Source organism: Puma concolor, chromosome E1 (genome assembly GCF_028749965.1).
Source record: "Puma concolor isolate L17-30 chromosome E1, mPumCon1.1.hap2, whole genome shotgun sequence".
Classification (NCBI taxonomy): Eukaryota; Metazoa; Chordata; class Mammalia; order Carnivora; family Felidae; genus Puma; species Puma concolor.
The window spans coordinates 16,644,752-16,664,357 of NC_141680.1; the positions used below are offsets into that span (position 1 = coordinate 16,644,752).

General features: G+C 44.7%; 1 protein-coding gene and 1 long non-coding RNA gene across 2 annotated transcripts in view; one reads left to right on the top strand and one right to left on the bottom strand.

Annotated features, from left to right (window-relative positions):
* NXN (nucleoredoxin) overlaps positions 1-19,606 on the bottom strand; it is a 160,221-nt gene that overhangs the window by 109,540 nt on the left and 31,075 nt on the right. The window lies entirely within an intron of this gene.
* Positions 1,594-15,519, top strand: LOC147574147 (uncharacterized). The gene is made up of 3 exons (XR_015243939.1): positions 1,594-2,112; positions 5,445-5,636; positions 13,994-15,519. It is a non-coding gene; the product is annotated as an uncharacterized LOC147574147 (long non-coding RNA).

Here is a 19,606-nt window from a genome sequence, read left to right on the forward strand (position 1 = left end):
ATCATTCTAGTCTTTAATTTATCCAAAACTCCTTTTTTTCTGGCTAAGACCTATCCTTTCTTTGGACATCTTTGCTTTTTCGTCCCTAATGTCATTAATGCTAGCAAGCTGATTTTCTTTTCAGAAGAGCCATTTTCCTCACGAAGCAAGTTTTAATTAGTTAAGATTTACAACCAAGCTGCAATTCAAATCCAGGTCTTAGTAAAATTACAAAATTACTGGGGCGCCTGGGTGGCTCAGTCAGTTAAGTGTACGACTCTTGATCTTGGCTCAGGGCATGATCTAGCAGTTCCTGGGTTCGCACCCCGAGTCAGGCTCCTTGCTGATGGCGTGGAGCCTGCTTGGGATTCTGTCTCTCCCTCTCTCTTCCTCTCCCCTACTCTCTCTCTCTCCCTCTCATTCTCAAAATAAATAAATAAGCTTAAAAAAATTACAAATTACTATCTGTCAGAAACCTTTAGGATGGTCTGAAGTGCTCAAAAAATCGGGACTGTGTTAAATCTGGAAATTCTAGAGTCGCTGGGGTGGCTCAGTTGGTTGAGCATCTGACTTCGGCTCACGTCATGATCTCCAAGTTCATGAGTTTGAGCCCCACGTCAGGCTCTGTGCTGACAGCTCAGAGCCTAGAGCCTGCTTTGGATTCTGTGTCTCCCTCTCTCTCTGCCCCTCCCCAACTCACACACTGTCTCTCTCTCTCTCTCTCTCTCTCAAAAATAAACATAAGGGGCGCCTGGGTGGCACAGTCGGTTAAGCGTCCGACTTCAGCCAGGTCACGATCTCGCGGTCCGTGAGTTCGAGCCCCGCGTCAGGCTCTGGGCTGATGGCTCAGAGCCTGGAGCCTGTTTCCGATTCTGTGTCTTCCTCTCTCTCTGCCCCTCCCCCGATCATGCTCTGTCTCTCTCTGTCCCAAAAATAAATAAACGTTGAAAAAAAAATTCAAAAATAAACAAACAAAAAAAAGATTTTCTTAATCTGGAAATTCTAAGTATTTACTGTTTATGTGGCTTCCCCCCACCTCCTTTGTTCTTTTAATAGCAGCACCCCCATGTTCTTGGGAACATGGTTCTAGGTAATGAGAAGTTCTGTTCTTAAATGTGATTGCCCATCTTCCCACCGGAGGCAGCCAGAAAACTGTTCACCTGGAAGGGGAATGAGTGATCTGATGGAGGGCTAGGAAGAGTACTGGAATAGGAGATAAAAACAAGCAAAGATGGCAGGGGTGGGGGGGGTGGGGGGGCTGATCTGGCTGAAGGACAGGGGTACTTCCATCAGAAGACACTGGGCTCTTGGGGGCAGAGAACAGAGAGAAAAAGGACACGGGCTACATGGAAAACAGGTGAAGCAAATTTCAAAATAGCGCCTGGAGATCGGCCTGGCCAACCCTCACCAGCTGTCCTTCAGTCACTCAAGTCTGCATGTAATGTTCCTTCAATGACCTAGAATCTTAGCAGCCAGAGAAGCTTGTACCAACAAAGCCATCTCCTCTGAGAAGCTGGGCTGCTGGTAATTAAAAAAGAGAGGCAAGATGGGGTGCCCGGTGGCTCAGTCGGTTAAGCGTCCGACTTCGGCTCACGGTTTGTGATTCGAGCCCTGCATCAGGCTCTGTGTCATCAGTGCAGAGCCTGCTTCAGATCCTGTGTCCCACTCTCTCTCTGCCCCTCCCTCCTCTCAAAAATAAATGAAAACATTAAAAAAAAAAAAAGAACTTAAAAAAAATTAAAAAGAGAGGCAAGGATAAATATCATAGATAAAGGAAAACCACAGTTGTAAGCTTGAAGCAGAACTCAGCCAAAACTGGAGGAATTATGTCACAGGACTGGCATAAGGAAGTCAGGAGGGTGGAGATGAAGGTGTTGCAAATAAAGTGCTGTGGAAATGTGCTGTCAACCTGTTGATGAGCACAGACGTTCAGGAAGTGGGATTATAAAGGCTCAGCACCACTTCTTTAAAAAGTGACATCTAACTTCGTATTTTACTTCAAAATAATGGCAGTTTGGGGAAAGGTGGTACACCTGGCATGTCTGACTTCATGAGAAAAGCATTCGATGAGCTTTTTTTCCATGGCATCCTGGCGGACACAACGGGGACCCGAAGGTCAGATAAGGCAAGCTGGTAAGTGGCCAAACCAGCATGCCCTCAAAGTGCAGATTATTGGATGAACATTAACCTAGAGGGAAGTTTCTCACTGTGTCCTAAGGGACTCCATTCTGGCTGTGTTCAGCTCAACGTTATTCGGGGTTTTTTTTTTCTGAGGTGGGGAATGCGAGTGGAGGAGGGACAGAGAGAAGGGGACAGAGGATCCAAAGCGGAATCTGTGCTGACAGGCTGACAGCAGTGAGCCCGACATGGGGCTCGAACTCATGAACCAAGAGATCATGGCCTGAGCCAACCCAACTGAGCCACCCAGGTGCCCCAGCTCAACATTATTCGTAATTCCCTTGAAAAAAAAAGTATCAGGGAATATCATGATCGCATACAGATATCACAAAACCAGAAGACAATAAATAGTATTGTCAGCTGTGTAAATGTGATACTCAGAATCATTTTTAAGAACTGCTTCCAATTTACATTTAATCCCCATACAGTAAAGCAGAGGCCTTAAATTGGTGAACTGCATACGTGCTTTATTTGGCTTGCTCAGTGTTTTGTTTTTAACTTTATTTATTTTGAGAGCCCAAGCACGTGGGCCTGTGCAGGTAGGGGAGGGGTAGAGAGAGAGAATCCCAGGCAGGCTCCGCACTATCAGCTCAGAGCCCAAAGCAGGGCTCGATCTCACGAACTGTGAGACCTGAGCTGAAATTAAGAGCCAGATTTAACCAACTGAGCCACCCAGGCCCCCTGGCTTGTTCTACGTTAAGAAAAAATTTAAACTAATAGCATGTAACAATTAGCTGGTTTCACTTTAAAATCCATATTTTAAGCTTGGAGAAACAGAACACCTCATTCCTGCAAAGGCAACATCAGCTGGAGGTGAGTGTGGCCTTGACCCCTGCATGGGCTTCCATTTGGGGCACGTGGCCCCCACCAGCATTTGAGTTAGTGACTCCTGCAGTAAAATGCTGGTTTGGATTATTAAATGTGATCGTATACACAGTTTTTGATTATGCATTAAATTCTGATCTCCTCTCACTTTCAGCCTTTGTCGATTTTGCTCCTGCAGCAAGATCCAACATCCGATCACAACTTTATAATGAGAACCTGTATATACAGAATATGCCAATTTTTCAATGTGTCTTCTTTTCCTTTGGTTTATTAAATCTTCCCAATATTCCAGGAAGTCTGGCTTTATTGTTTGTATTATAAGGGAGTTTAGCTAGCTAACAGGGGCCAAAGGCAAGATTTCAACTCAGGGTTTAGGTTAAATCTTAATCTACCACTTCCCACCATACCACACACCCCTCAACCCCTGGAGACAGCCTTGATTTTGACCCAACCAGAGGAGACTTAAGTCCAGATTGCAAAGCCCCTGGGCTGTTCTGGAAAAAGGACAGCATTTGGAATCCTTGCTTTATTTCCGTGTTTAATCTTCTAAAAAAAAGTTTATAGTAGTGCTTAATCCAAAGACAGCTGACTTTCATTTACACTTAACCTGTGTTGAACTCATACATTAAATTTTAAATCTCTGCTCTTGAAAATGTATTTTGCTCTTTAAGATCTCCTTGGTAATACTAGTAATTGGTATCTGGCCTACAAAAAGACCCCCAAAAAACAAAACAAAAAAAAGCAAACAAAAAGACTTTGGACCCTATTAGAATAATAGAATTTGAATTAGACTACTTCTGGTCTAATTCTAATTCTAACTAGAATTAGAATAAAATCCCATTGGAAATCCAACTCAGGAAAGTTCCAGAATGAGAGAGCTGTGTAGCAGCTCAGAAAACAACCTGTCCAGAATGGAGGAAGACTAGAAAACCCCAGAAAAGGGGGATTCTCCAAGGTAAAGGGGGTACTCAATAGAATGCCTGACTGAATCGAGTTTTGGGGGAAAAATTGAGGACATAAGTCAAATAGAACAAGGTGGGTGGAAAGCCCATTAGGAACTTCAGGAAAAATACGGGGTGCCTGGGTGGCTCAGTCGGTTAAGTGTCTGACTTCCGCTCAGGTCATGATTGCACCACTTGTGAGTTCAAGCCCCGCATCGGGCTCTGTGCTGACAGCTCGGAGCCTGGAGCCTGCTTCGGATTCTGTGTCTCCCTCTCTCTCTGCCCCTCCCCCACTGGTGCTCTGTCTCTCAGAAATAAATAAATGTTAAAAAAATTTTTTAAAAATTAAAAAAAAGAAACTTCAGTAAAAATTTTAAAAAGCTGTACAAGAAATATAATCGTAATACACTGCTTGAATTTGCCCTGAACAATATTTACAGATGTTCAATTACACACAATGTAGGAATCACAAGTATATAACAGAATGTAAGTGTCAACAACTTTGACAGAGCAAAAATTCAAGAACAGAAAATAGGACAGAGAGGGGAAAAGAACTGAAGGGCAAAGTAGAAAGATACCAACATTCTCAAATCATGAAGTCTTTATTGAAGCACGAGGATTAAAGGCATAACTGCATTATTTAAAGCTAAAAATGGAATCAAGAGAACCAGGAAGGTAAGGTTTAGTTTAAGTGAGTTAAATAGTCATCCATCCTAACAGAAAAGTAACAGATAATGTGGGATTTGTTGGATTGACAGAGAAATAGCAGGAACATATATTATTTAGAGATACACACGTAATCACCAGAGTTTTTTTTTAAAAAGCCATTACAGTTAAAAGTGGTAGCTTTTGGGGCGCCTGGGTGGCTCAGTCAGTTGAGCGTCCGACTTCAGCTCGGGTCATGATCTCACAGTCTGTGAGTTCGAGCCCCGCGTCGGGCTCTGTGCTGACAGTTCAGAGCCCGGGGCCTGTTTCGGATTCTGTGTCTCCCTCACTCTCTGACCCTCCCCGTTCATGCTCTGTCTCTCTCTGTCTCAAAAATAAATAAACGTTAAAAAAAAAAAAATTAAAAAAAAAAAGTGGTAGCTTTTGGGAATAGAAAGAAATAGAGGAAGATCACTTTTTATTATAAGCCTATGTGTACTATTTATGTTTAGCCATAAGCATGCATATATATATATATTTTTTTTTTTTTTTTCACATATTGGGAGACTGCAGTGGTAACTATACATGTAAAGTATGTAATAGGACAGCAGTGCCATTATGACTGCAATCAGTGTGACCCCCCTGGGAGCCAGAACAGACCTGTGTGAGGCTTTCTTCTCTGACCCACACATTTGCACAAGGAACACCTGCTCTGGTCCCGCAATGACATATCACACCCGTCTGACAGGAGTTCACCCACTCTCAACCCTGCGTCCTCACGACCGCACTGAGTGATTTAGATCCAGTTCTCTCTGAAAGCCTTTATCTATGTGTCATTCATGAACTGAGCCTTGAATGCAGCATGTTGTCTCCCAGTTATTCCACAAATGAGTTGAGTGAATTAAATAATAAGGAATCAACTATCTGAACGTGGGCAGTCGGGGAGTATCAGAGGTTGGAAGGTCCAATTACCAGGACACACGTGGACTCTCTGGTGAGGACTGGGAAACACGGGGTGATCTGCTCTGGCACAGCACAGGGGAGATGGCCCCCAACATCCAGATCCAGGTGAGTTTGTTACTCACCAGGTGTTCTCTGGGCCCTTAATCTGAACAGACAGATGTGAAGTGTCCGCCCTGGCTTCAGGGGGTATGTAGACCTGGATGGAGACTGGCAGACATCATTGCTCACAAAGAAGGAAATAGAACAGGTGTGCATATGTTTATGTGGGTGCAGGCGGGTTGCCAGGGGATGCTCATCCCCAGGAAAGAAAGAAATAGGCATGTGGAGCTACAAGGAATCTGTGACATTGTAGACATGATCAATGACAATGGTGGCTGGGCACCGGGTCATCTTACAAGGCTAACAGGAAAACCTAACAGAAAAACAACTATACATAAATACAAAGAGAAAGGGCAAACAGTTAACTGAGATGCTACCAGGAATGAACACGCCAAGAGGAATCAACAGTCATGACCAAAGGAAGAGTTAAAGGCACAGGTGGGTTTCACGTTGGGGAGATGGGGAAGTTCCCTCGGATGGTTTATTTTCCTCCGTGCAGAGCTCGGAGGATAAACTAAGAGAGTGTGAACTCAAAGCCAAGGAGGCCCCATGTTTGAGGACAACGGAGCATCTGTATTATCATACATTATTTAACTTTTAAAATAATTTTAATCCATTTGGAAACCTAAGGAAAAAAAACTAAGATGAAAGAAAGATCATTTGAAAAGTCTGTCTCCCTACCTGGCTACCAACCAATGTTGCATGGTTTTGTCTTGAGTAGTGGTTCTTCAAGTGGGATCCCTGGACCAGCAGCCACAGCATCAGTGGTATCACCTGAGAACTAATTAGAAATGGGAATTTGGGGGTTCCACCCCAGACCTACCTAGTCAGAAACTCTGGGGTAGGGCCCAGCAGTCTGTATTTCAGCAAGCCCTCCAGGTGATTCTGATGCAGATGCAGGTTTGAAAACCACAGGTTTTGGGCAAAACAAAATCCAATGGCAGTGTTTGGTGCTATCATCATCTCCTCAGCTAAACTGTTTACGATCCACTTAGGCCAGGTGAAAGCCATAGCCCTGCTAAGAAAACAAACATTTTCAAGCAATCTCTAGAGCTAGTTTCCCGAGTTAGGGCCAGAGAGAGGTGACCTTGCCCTGACTTCTGGTGGAAGCCAGCAGCAAGGACTTGTCTTGGGAAGAAGTTTCTGAGAGGTACCCATCTGCCACAGTTATCAATGGGCAGGCAGTGGACTGGGTGGCCCCTTGGCTGAGCAGCTGAGTGCACTGGGAGTGCCATGTGGCTGGCTTTGCATAAGTCATCTGCTATTATAAGGATGCAAGAGGCACTTCACTTCTGTTCTGGCTCCTGGCATTCTCAACAGAGCTCTCAGATATCCTTTGGCTATTTCTGACTTAAAATAGACCAAAGTGGGAGTGGGGAAGCAATATCTTGCATCCTATATACACTGTGATGATGGGCTCCAGGGTGTATGCTTTGCCAGCTTCTCACTTCTGCTTCTGTTAGGAGGGAGTCAGAGTTCCAGGAAGGTAGAGAACATTTCATGCCTGCCTCCATTTCCCTTTACAGAGCCCCTGACAGACACAGCAATCAGACAAAGCCTCAGAATCCTTAACATTCGCCTCACAAAGCTACTACCGATCAATCTGTATTGACGGGCAAGATGAAACTTATCATACCAGTTCAGGACACTGGAGTATTTTATCATCACAAAGCCCCAAACACAAGTCCCAAAGGATGGCACAGTTGCCCTAGGGTCTCTCGGTAGGAACAGGTGACCATCATTAATGACTTAATTTTCTGCACATTTTCCTTTTTAGTTAGGGTAATGAATTTCATACATTACCATTTATTGCCAACAACATGAAACAGAACTCATTTTCATTTCTCCTAAACAGTCTTGCTAGAATTTATGTCCAGAGGTTGGTGGGCTGATCTGCATGCAGGCTTAACCATCCCTCTTTAAGGGAAATTAAAGAAGTGCCTGGGTGGCTCAGTTGGTTAAGCGGCTGACATCGGCTCAGGCCAAGATCTCATGGTTCGTGAGTTCGAGCCCCACATTGAGCTCTGTACTGACAGTGCTTGGGATTCTCTCTCTCCCCCTCTCTCTCTCGCTTCCTCTCTCTCTGATCCTCCCCTACTTGCTCACTCTCTCTCTCTCTCAAAATAAATAAATAAACTTTAAAAAAACACCTTAAAATATAAGGGAAATAAACTTGAAAAGTTCCAAAAGCCAATCCAGAATGGGTCTAAGTCCCATCTGAACATAAACAGAGTGATCTAAATGTTCAGTTCTGTTCCCTTCCTTCAAAGTGCTTATATACAATTTGGAAAGCAAAATGAAAAATACAAATCAAGGTAAGTGCCAAGTTGCTGATGGAAAAGAAAATAACACCAGAGGTTCCCAAAAGGAACTCAGAGAGTTGGAGGTTCCCAGAAAGTTGGAGAAGGCTTTCTGGAGGCCATAGTTGGATCTGGGCAGGCAGAGAGCAGAAGGGCAGACATTCCAGGCAGAGGGACAACAATCGCAGAGAGGAAAATGGGACAGAGCCTATGGCTCACCCCCAGGGAGCAGACAGGCCAGCCTGCCAGAGAGAGGCCTTGAGGCCAGAGAGCAGTGAACAAGGCTCCGGGGACAGAGCAGGTGGAACAGGTGAGAAGACAGCCCTAATGAGTGGTTGAATGAGAATGGTGTTTAAGACAGATTAGTCCCGGGGGCACCTGGGTGACTCAGTGGGTTGTGCATCCAACTTCAGCTCAGGTCATGATCTCACAGTTTGTGAGTTTGAGCCCCTAATCAGGCTTGCTGCTGTCACCACAGAGCCCACTTCAGATCCTCTGTCTCCTCTCTCTCTCTACCCCACCCCCCTCCAAATGCACTCTCTCTCAAAAATAAACATAAAAAAAAAAAGATTATGGGTGGAGGAGGATGGGCTAAATGGGCAAGGGGCATTAAGGAGGACACTTGTTGGGGTGAGCACTGGGTGTTACATGTAGGGGATGAATCATTGAATTCTACTCCTGAAATCATTATTGCACTATATGCTAACTAACTTGGATGTAAATTAAAAAAAAAAAAAAAAGATTAGTGCCACTGAACTGAAACTGAAACTTGGGGAGGTACAAGGGAAGATCTATGGGTCTATGTCCTTTCTTAGTTCTCTTCTGGGAACAAGGACACTGAGTGGCCTATTGTCTCTCCCAGCCTGCCATCTGCAAGATAAGGAATTCAGACCAGCCTCCCTCACTTCCTCCGATTGCTTCTCCCCCACCACTCCCACCTCATCAATCCTAACAAACCCTGTCTTGCCACTGCATCCAGCACCATTAAATGCCCTGAAACTCTTCTAGGTTACCTGAGGGCTGGGAAATCATGGAGGGGATCTAATATGACACATTTGTAATTAGTTAATTACAGAGGCAGTGGGGTATAATGGTGAAGGGCTTGGGCTTGGAGTCATCCTGCCTGGATCTGAATCCAGATTTTTCACTTACCAATCTATGATTTTATGAAAGTTACCTAACCTCCCTATGCCTCAGTGTCTCCATCTATAAAATGGGGCTAATGACAACACTTACCTCATAGGGTTGTTATGGAGACTAAATTGACACACGTAAAAAATAAACAATGTCTGAGATGCCTGGGTGGCTCAGTCAGTTGAATGTCGGACTCTTGATTTCAGCTCAAGTCATGATCTCACTGTTCGTGAGATCGAGCCCCTTGTTGGGCTCTGTGCTGACAGCACAGAACCTGCTTAGGATTCTCTCTCTTTGCCCCACCTCTGCTCACGCACGCGCGCAGCACGCGCTCTCTCTCTCAAAATAAATAAACTTAAAAAAAAAAAAAGCAATGTCTTACAAATAGTAAGTGTTCATTAAAGATAACCGTTATCAGTAGTACTATTATCCCATGTGTTAACTATACTAGTTCTGGGCACCTGGGTGTGGCTCAGTCGGTAAAGTGTATGACGTCAGCTCAGGTCATGATCTCCCGGTTTGTGAGTTCAAGCCCCACATCCGGCTGTCTGCTCTCAGCACAGAGCCTGTTTCGGCTCCTCTGCCATCCCCTCTCTCTCTTTCAAAAATAAATAAACATTCAAAAAAATTAACTATACTAGCTCCAAGATTATTTCCATGGGTTATTTCAAGCCAACCCATTCACAGAATTTTCTTACAAAGTCTAAACGTCCCTCAACCGCATCTGAATCCATGCAACCACCTGATGTTCACATAAAACTTTGGAGGTGGAGAGAACTTAGGAATTATCCAGCCCAAATAACTCTTTTAAATTTTTTTAATGTTTATTTTTTTAGAGGGGGAGGGAGAGGCAGAGAGAGAGGGAGACACAGAATCCAAAGCAGGCTCTAAGCTGTCAGCCCAGAGCCTGATGTGGGGCTTGAACTCACGAACTGTGAGATCATGAGCTGAGCCAAAATCTAGAGTCGGATGCTTAACCAACGGAGCCACCCAGGTGCCCTGAAATAACTCTTTTAAAGATGAGTAAACAGACTCAGAAAGGCTATTTGTCAGTACTCAGTAAAAATTTTCTTTCAACTGATCTGAATTGTCCAAATCACAAAGGAAATCGGAGATGGGCATTCAAGCCCCCCTCTGTAACCTGCTCCTTTTCAATCTTCATGACCACTTGGAATAGTCCATTCCCACCAACTTTAATATCTGCAGCCTGCAACTGCCAAAAGGACTAAAAATTCACCCGTTTCCAAATCCTCAAAAGTTCCAAAATGGAAGATAATTTAGCGTCTCATTCCTGGAGCCACTGGGACCAAGACACAGTGGAACCAATCACATAGAAGGTCCTTCGGTCTTTCGGAGAAAAAGTTCTACTTCAGGATGCAGTCACCATTGCCAGAAGCCAACATCTGCATCTAAAACACGGAACCATTTGAACTGGCAAGCGTGCGTTGTTAAGACCGAGGCGAGGCCTTTGGGAGAAGAGCTTGGCCAAGGGAGAAAATCTGATTAATAAGAAGATAAGCAGCCAAGAAATAAATTAAAAGACTGCTCACAGAGAGAGCACAGGGGGAAGGAGGGGGAGGTGAGGCTTGGTACACACATCGTGAGAGGGACGGAGAGCTTTAAGGATAAGGAAGAGGGGAGGGTAAGAACTGATTTTCTAATATTAGACTCACCACATGCTCAATTCCCAAATCCCAGCCAAAATGAGGGCCCTGTCCTGCGGTGAGTCCCAGGCAGCATTCTGCTTCGGGACACTTTTCTCGCATCAGGACTATGCATGAATGCCAAAGCAAATCCCATCCATCTCAACTCCTCGCTGCAACACAAAATTACTCACAGGGCTTATCTTGAAATGTCCTTTCATCTTGGCCTCCCACTAACTTAAAACAATGCGTTTAAAAAATATTCAAGACCCCCACAGTAAATCCATATCCCCATTATTCACAAAGCACTTATTAGAAAGCTGTTTATCCTGAACAATACGTGGTCAGTTTGAGAAATATGCCTTCCGTTAAGCTGCTTTTGATAAAATATATAAATCAAAGCCTTCGTGAATACCAGAACACTATCAATTTGGACCAAATTCCTGGATTCTAATGCAAGCAGCTCAGGTCCTCAAGCTTTGAGCACAAACATCTCTTGCCCTTTATTAATTGAAAAATAAGCAGATGAGGAAAGACACGGGTGCATGGCTCGCTATGCAACTTAACAAATGACGTGATGTTCTCAAACTTTGATTTAGTTTTAAGTAGGCATTTTCTTTTCAACTTTATGATAAAAGTGATAAATGCTGACTATGGGAAATTTAGGAAGTACAGAAAAGAAAACCAAGGGGTCGCTTCTGAAAACGTTCTTAAATTGATGACTGATGGTTGATAAGATCCCAAGCCTGGCCATATTCCAACCCAACTAAGAACATTCTCCTAACCTATTTCCAAGCAGACTTTCTAGTTGGACAGAGCATTTATTCGCTGCCACTCACCATTGCATCATTTTGCTGTGCTCTTCAAAACAGCTGCGGGACTCCACCCCAATTCCTAGGTTTCTGGGGGTTCTCTGGCAAGGAGTCACCGCCTCTCTTACGTCATGTGCTCTACACGACAGCCAAAAATCCCCTGGGCTTAACAACACTGGGATGCGGGGGGGGGGGGGGGGTTACACTGGATGGCTGTGCGGACAGGGCAAGGACAAACCAGGGGCTATTTTGCGGCTGGCCAACCAGGCAATGAAGTTTGGGAAAGGGTAACTCTCCGAAACCGAGAGCTATGAAATCAGGTCAGGGTGCAGCCAGAGGAAAGCTCAGAAGGCCCTCAAATCTTCTGGCCAGGGCAGAATCTGGAGGCATCTAGAAAATGAGAGGTTGATAACAGAGAAGAGCTGGTAAGGCCTTGTAAAAATGAGAAGACACCAGCTTTGGAACTCGTTGAGGGCTACAGTCAACAAGCATTCTGGTCAATGAGCTATGTGCTTGTTCACTCAATGCCTATATATTGAGCGCCTACTGTGTATAAGACCCAGACTCATACAGAACAGGACCGTGAGTAACAGAAGGAGCTTACTCTGATAGAGCTCTAGGAAAAAATGCTATTAATGTGGGTACTGACTGTTGGAGTCCTTCAGAGAACAAAGCCACCTTTCATACCAGGCTGCCTGCATGAGAGTCTGCTTACCATCCTTCCAACATAGCCCACATAAGACCCGCAGCCTGGATGCTGTGAGGCTACACCATCTCTGTCCCCCTCCTGCTTACATCCTTTGTCCCCCAAAGGATGGTGGGGTCGCTCCATATCAGTAGTGTGCCATTCATTCAACCTATGGAGTAAAGCCACGCCATCAGGCCTCAACCCAGTGTAAACACTATTCACGAGAACACCTGACTACAGCTATCTGTCTCATTAGATGACAAAGGCTTCAGTTTTACCTTTTCCTCCCCTTAGAGTAGAAGAGCTGCCCTTTGAGCACCACCGCTGTGCATGTTGTGGTGAGTGGCTGCCTGGCTGGTGCAGCCCTTACACACTGCTTGTGCAAGCCCGGGCTCAGCACGCACCCCAGCTAAAGCCCTTCTGTGAATGGACGTGCTACGTGGCTCAGCCACTGAGGCTTTCCTTCTACACTTTCCCGTCCCCAAACATGATCTAAGGACTGGATGCTGCTGTGAAAACTGGAGCCAGGTAAACACCACTAAGCTAGAGAGAAGCAGGGAGAGAACAGCAAGGTGTGCCGGCCGGCCTCCTTTCTGTGATGCCAAACCCTGACCACACAAACAATGAGGAAAGAAGGCTATTAGGACACCCAGGCTTAACAGGCATGTGGAGTACCAGTCAGGCGTCCCCGGTCAGCTTGAACCTGTTTTCAGGATATATGGCCTTACAAGACAATTTTTCCCAAGTTGCAAATACATATGAAATACTTCACGAAGGCATTACAGTTTACATTCACACACATCAACTCACCTTTGCTGAAAAAGTTAAAATGATATAAAACTAGGAGTGCCCCAGAAAATGCAGGACATGTGTTCACCATCACAATACCTACTGATATAAAAGAGACAGAAAATAATCCTTTCTCTGTGGTAAGTGTAAGCTAATCTTCAGGGCTCTTACGAGAACAAAGAGCCAATACGTACACATAAGCACCTAGATCGACGTTAGGTACAAAGGGAGTGCTATGCAAGTCTGTTCAACAAGGAAAAGGGAATAGCATTTTAAAATGCTATAGTTTGGAACAACATATTTAACAAAAATTTGCTGTGAACCCAGAGACTCAAAGTTTATGAGGAAACTGTCCACAGTCTCCAGGGGCTCCAAGCCCAAGGAGGAGAAGGAGTCTAGGGCTCCAGCTATGGGGGGTTGTCTGGATAGGAAGGTCTACAGCGTGGGACCAGACACCTTCTGGGTGGGAGCCTGGCCAAGCATCCTGGATGGGCTGCCTTTCCCTGAATAACCCTTGCTAGCCCGCAGCGGGAGGCAGGGGGCATTTAATTAGAGCTCTCTAGGCCTTGGCTGGGTAAACACTTCAATGAAAGAAAGCTTGAGATCAACCAAGATAGAGATGTAATTTGAAAAGCTGACTCTTAAATACATACATAAAATGAAATCTGGAATATCTGAACACTGATTGGATATTTGATGTCATGAAGTAATCATCCATTTTGCGGGTACGATAAGTTGTTTTTCAGATCCTAACCTTTTCTAGATCATATTCAAATACTTATGGCTAAAATGATACGATGCCTGAGATTTGCTTCAAAACCACAGAGGGGGTAGTAGGCTGGCAAAGGGGAGAGAAGAAACAAAGACTGGCTATGAACTGATTATTGCTGCAGCTGGATGATGGGTGTGTGGGGGTTCATGGTATTGTTTTGCCGATTGCTATATACATTTGACACGGCCATAAGAACAAAATTTTTGTTATGCTTTTTTTTTAAAGGAAAAAAAGGAGGGGGGCAATGGCATGGTTAAAAGAAGAATCCAGGCATTCCAGAGAAGGAAATGGCCAGAGGAGAGAGCCTGCCTTGAAGAATTTGGGAAACAAGTAAACCACCAGGCGATGATCATTCACACAATGAATCCTGAAGTCGCAGTTTAAGCGGGGAACTTGGGGGCGGAGCGGGGTGAAAAGGAAAGAAAAACTGAAATATTCACCATAATCAAGAAGAACATATGTTCGTCCGGGATTATTGCCAGTGAAACCTCATTTCCTTCCGAACACGTACACAAAGTTACTGGGGTCTCTCCCTACCTACATCCCCCCCCCACCCCAACACACTCACACCAGACAATTTCACTCTCCTCTGCAGATTCCGGGGAGGTATCCTGGAGACAGACATCAAAGGAATTAGAGCTGGCAGCCCAGAACAGGTCATGCTGTCAGAGGGAGGCTAGGAACCACATGAAAAGCAGGGAATTCACAGGGCGTTTATTATTATTATTATTATTATTATTTTTTAAAGAGCTCAGAAATGTCTCTCGTTTTAGTTTTAGTTTAAGGACAGCTACCTCTGGGGAAAAGGCTTTGAAGTCATCTCGCCCAGAGCAGCAAGCAGCAGAGGGAGGAAAATGCTGTGCCCAGTGGAAAAAAACAGAGGGATCCACGTCGGCTTACAGGTTTGGCCTCTCTTCGCTAAATGATAACCCAGAAGATTTATGCTTGATATAAGGACATGAAGGAAAAGGAAAAGGAAAAGCCGCCAGATATAAATAGGGTAGCCGGGACCGGATCTGAAAAGGCTACAAGGCTACAATTGCAACTGCCTTCCTAAGCAGCCGCAGTTTATAGAGATTAAGTTAAAGAGACCCTGGTAGGACCCCACCTTACGACCTCTTATTTGGAGGCTCAAGTGCTGGAAGACAAGAGTGGCCTGACAGGCAGACGAAGCATGCCACTCAGACTGTGTGCTGCTCGAGACAGCGCTACCTGAGATGCCCGGGATGGGAGGTCCCAGGGCAGAGGTGTGGTATCTACAGCAGAGATGTGACAAACAGGCGGGCCGCCAGTCACGGCTGACAGCCAGCAGGAAGGAAACAAGAAAAAAGTCCGAGCATAAAGTTGACCCCAACTCAGCAGCACCAACCAACACAGAAGAAAGAGAACAGAGACGGTCCCTGCTAGAACTGCCCATGTGTCCAGCATCTTCCCCGCTCCTGTGGGGATATTAAGGAGCTGAAGTAGCAATTAGCTTCGCATCGACAATCCCAAGATCTGAAAGGAGACTCTACTGGCATCAAGGCAGAGGGGACAGAGGGCCACCAAGTGGAAATTACAAGCCCCACCTGTGCACAAACACGGGACCTGACAAAACTTTATTCAAGGGCAAATGAGCCATACAAACCAGAATATTCCACAACACCAAATATTCCACAACAGAAATATTCCACAACACCAAAAGCAAGATGTTGCATTTAAGATACAAAGAACAGACCACCAAAAACAGGAAAAATACGGAAAATGCATGCATGCTTTTAGGCCAAAGTGTTAAGAAAGAAAGAAAGAAAGAAAGAAAGAAAGAAAGAAAGAAAGAAAGAAAGAAAGAAGGAAGGAAGGAAGGAAGGAAGGAAGGAAGGAAGGAAGGAAGAAAGAAAGAAAGAAAGAAAGAAAGAAAGAAAGAAAGAAAGAAAGAAAGAAGAAACTGAATAAAATGAGGAAATGTAAAAAAAAAAAAAACTAACTAAAAATGCAATTGCATTTTTACAAGATCCATTTAAAGGCCATAAAAAACAACAGTGCCAATACTATAGAATTGAAAGGAACAATAAAAGAGAACGGAGAAAGTCAAAAGAAATTAAAATGATGAAATGAGGACAGAACAAATGAAAGGGGGAGAATACATAAAGATACAATGAAACCTCTGACCCAGTAGTCCTTCTAATTGTTTTAATGTTTATTTTTACTTTTAGGAGAAAGAAAGAGGGAGAGCAGGGGAGGGGCAGACCTAGAGGGAGACAGAGGATCTGAAGCAGGCTCTGTGCTGACCAGCAGAGCCCAATATGGGGCTCAAACTCACAAACCGCAAGATCATGACCTGAGCTGAAGTGTGTCGCTCAACTGACTGAGACACCTAGGAGCCCGAAGCATGGCATTTTTACATAGTGAAATACCATGTAGCTCTCAGAGATCATCTTTTAGAAGAATACAGTCTTACGTGGAAATAGGAGTACACAAGAAAAGAGGCCTACAGGTGATTTTCTCCCCTGTACACTTTTTTAATATTTTCCAATTTTCTACAATGATCCTGTATTACTTTTGAAAGAGAAAAATGTCCCGATAGGTGTTTTTGGTAAAATGAAGAACAAAAGAGCCCCAGGCAACCTTAAAATACAACAGTAGGGCTGCCAAAAATCGATTCTGCTGAGGTCAAAGGCAACTCCCCTTCATGAAGCTATCGCTCAGACAAGTCTCCTCACTATTCAGGATTGGCACCTTACAGTTTGCCTTATTTTACAACAACCCAGCAGGCTTTCCAGAACCCTTAAGAATAGGATGCCACTGCACAGCCATCAATTCACAGCATGGGTTTGCCTCCTCGGGTTTTCTATAGGGTAGACAGGCTGGAGACTCTCCCCTCCCTTCTCTGTGCCAACATACTTCACTACTTTTAAATAACCTGTCACTTTCTAAAGGTAAATATTAGGGTTAGCTCCTTCTCAGGCATCATAATTCTCTCTCAACTAAAATGTTTGTGAATTTTCAATCTCTCCACTGAGGTCCATGTCCTCCATGAAGCTACCCTGTGGACAGCTGACTCCTGGCTCTATTTTAAATATCCCAGTTTATGGACCTCTAGAGAAAAGTCACAGGCAGGGACATGGAGGCTCCAAGGAGATCTACTGACCAGAGAGGGTTCTGCGATCACAATGCAAAAGCAGAAAGGATTCCCTGACAAGGTCCTGAACACACAGCCTTAGGCGTGTCTGCTCTCTACAACTTACACACTTCTTCTAAGTTACTTCTTCCAGCCTTCAGACACTGAAAATAAGTAACATCTTGGCATTACATCACATATCTTTCTTCAAAAGAACATCACTAAACAGCGAAAATTGTAAGTTATTATGTCTATTCTACTACAATAAAAAAAATTTAACTTTTTTAAAAAGTTTTTTTTAATGTTTATTTATTTTTGAGAGAGAGTGAGCGAGTCGGGGAGGGGCAGAGAGAGGGAGACAGAGGGGCAGAAGAGGGCTCCACGCTGGCAGCAAAAAGCCTGACATGGGGCTCCAACTCACTAACCATTAGATCATGAACTGAGCTGAAGTCAGATGCTTAACCAACTGAGCCACTCAGATCCCCCTAAAGATTTTATATTTAAGTAATCTCTTCACCCAATGTGGGGCTCGGATTTACAACCCCAAGATCAAGAGTCACATGCTCTACTGACTGAGCCAACCAGGCACCCCAAAAATATAACTTAAAAAAAAAAAAGTCACTCAACTCTTCCACTTAAAAAATAAATATCACCTGCTATATAACTTGCTCAAACTTTGAGAGTTTGGAATGTAGGTGACTCATGTTCCAATCTTGTCTGTATTAGCCCCAAACTCCAAGAAGATTAAATATACTTCTGACTTTATTATTTTTTCTAATGTTTATTTTGAGAGAGAACGCAAGCAGGGAAAGGGCAGAGAAGGAGGGAGCCAGAGAATCCCAAGCAGGCTCCGCATTGTCAGCACAGAGTCTGATGCGGGTCTCGAACTCACGAACCGCGAGATCATGACTTAAGCCGAAGTCGGATGCGTAACCCACTGAGCCACCCAGGCGCCCCTTTCCTTCTGACTTTAAGGCTGAAAGTTTATACAGACCCTTCCCTGGATGAGGACTGCCTCCAAAAGTAGTAATCTTCCCGTCAGCTAGAGGCCCTGCCTTGTGCTCATGTCAACATGGTGGCTCCTCTCATCTGTCCACTCTACTTCAGCCAGTGGTTCCGCTTTGAGCCCTTTCAGTTGAATGGATGGCAAAGGCCCGACAGTATGATAGGTTATTGTTGTTTATTTGTTTCAAGTAACTAAAAGTGACCAGATCCAGGGCGCCTGGCTGGTTCAGACAGTAGAGCATGTGAATCTTGATTTTGGGGTCGTGAGTTCAAGCCCCACACTGGGCGCAGAGTTACAATTAATCAATCAATAAAATAAGATAAAATAAAAGTCATCAGATCCTCTTCCTTTCATCTCTGGCAAATTATCCGGTGCTGGAAAAGTCCCTCTGCAAGCCAGTCAACAGGGTGCAGGTGGGGAGAGAGGGAGGAAGGGAAGGAAGCCCTTTTCCCTCATTCTCACCTCAAAAACACCAAGCTTTGTTAGGGATTCCCAGCAAGTCCATATTCCTCACTCTGAGAAACTGAATAGAAAAATGCAGCAATGCTTGGGCAGAGGTCAACATTTTAAAAATTGCGTCCAGCAGGGTTGGTATTTTCTTTCAGGCAAGGGCCACACTCGGGGAAACTTTAAAACCAATAATAACAAACCACCTGCCAACTGTGAAATACATGGAGAAGAGAAAATTGGGTGCAAAATGGAAATGGATTTTTCTAAAATGGAGTCAGATGCCCAAAGGGCTCACCAGAGAACTCTAGGAATGGTGGCCTCAGTAATCAACAACATACCAATGATTTGCAACAGCGAGCATTTCTCTTTAAAGCATTTGTGGAAGCACCAAAAGGGGCTGAAAACTGTTTTCTCAAGCCTTCAGTCCTGTTCCCGAGACAAGCCATGCCCTCTGTCACCACCCTGGCCCGCGCCCTCTCATTAGCCTCTCAGGCTGCCCTTCCCCACTCCAGTTCTCCAACAAAATCGTACCAGAATAATTTTCCTTAAATACCACAATCATCATCTCATGCCTCTGCTCAAACTCCTTTAATGGCTGCTTAAATCATCATACATTTGGTGTAAACTTTCTAGCCTGCTTCTCCAGCCCCACCCTCAGCACAGACTTCTATTCCTCTCCTCCCAGAACGGGCCTCCATCCTAGGCCCCCTCAGGACCTGGGTTTGAGTCCCTGGTCTGACTTTCACAGCTGCATGGACCAGAACGCTTTTTGTGACAGAAGGAGGCTGGATTTTGGACAGGCCTGAGCCTGAATCCCATCACTGTCACTTGATAATTTGCTTCTCTGAGCCTCAATTTCCTCACTTGAAAAAAAGTGGATTAACACCACTTACTCACAGGGTTGTTTCATGGGTAACATGGAAAAGAGCTTGTAAAGCACTGGCACGGTGCTCAGTCCCCGGCTGGCACATTTTCCCCTTGTGCAGGTAAATGTGAGTGCCCTCCTCTCGCAGCCCTCTCGCAGGGCTCCTCTGCTGAAGGCAGACAGTCAAGTGCTATGCAGGGAGTATGTGTTGTGACCATTTTTGAGCTCACCCTGGGAACTCTGCCTGAAATGTTTCTTCTCCCCTCCCCTTCCAGGCCACAGCAAACCCCAGCTTCCCTGACCACTCCAAGGGGTCCCAGGCTTGCCTTCCGACTCACACAGCTGAATGCCATCTTCTCTGTTTTTCATCGCTTCTCTGACAGGGGTAGGGCCTTTCCTCTGCTAGAAGACCATAAACTC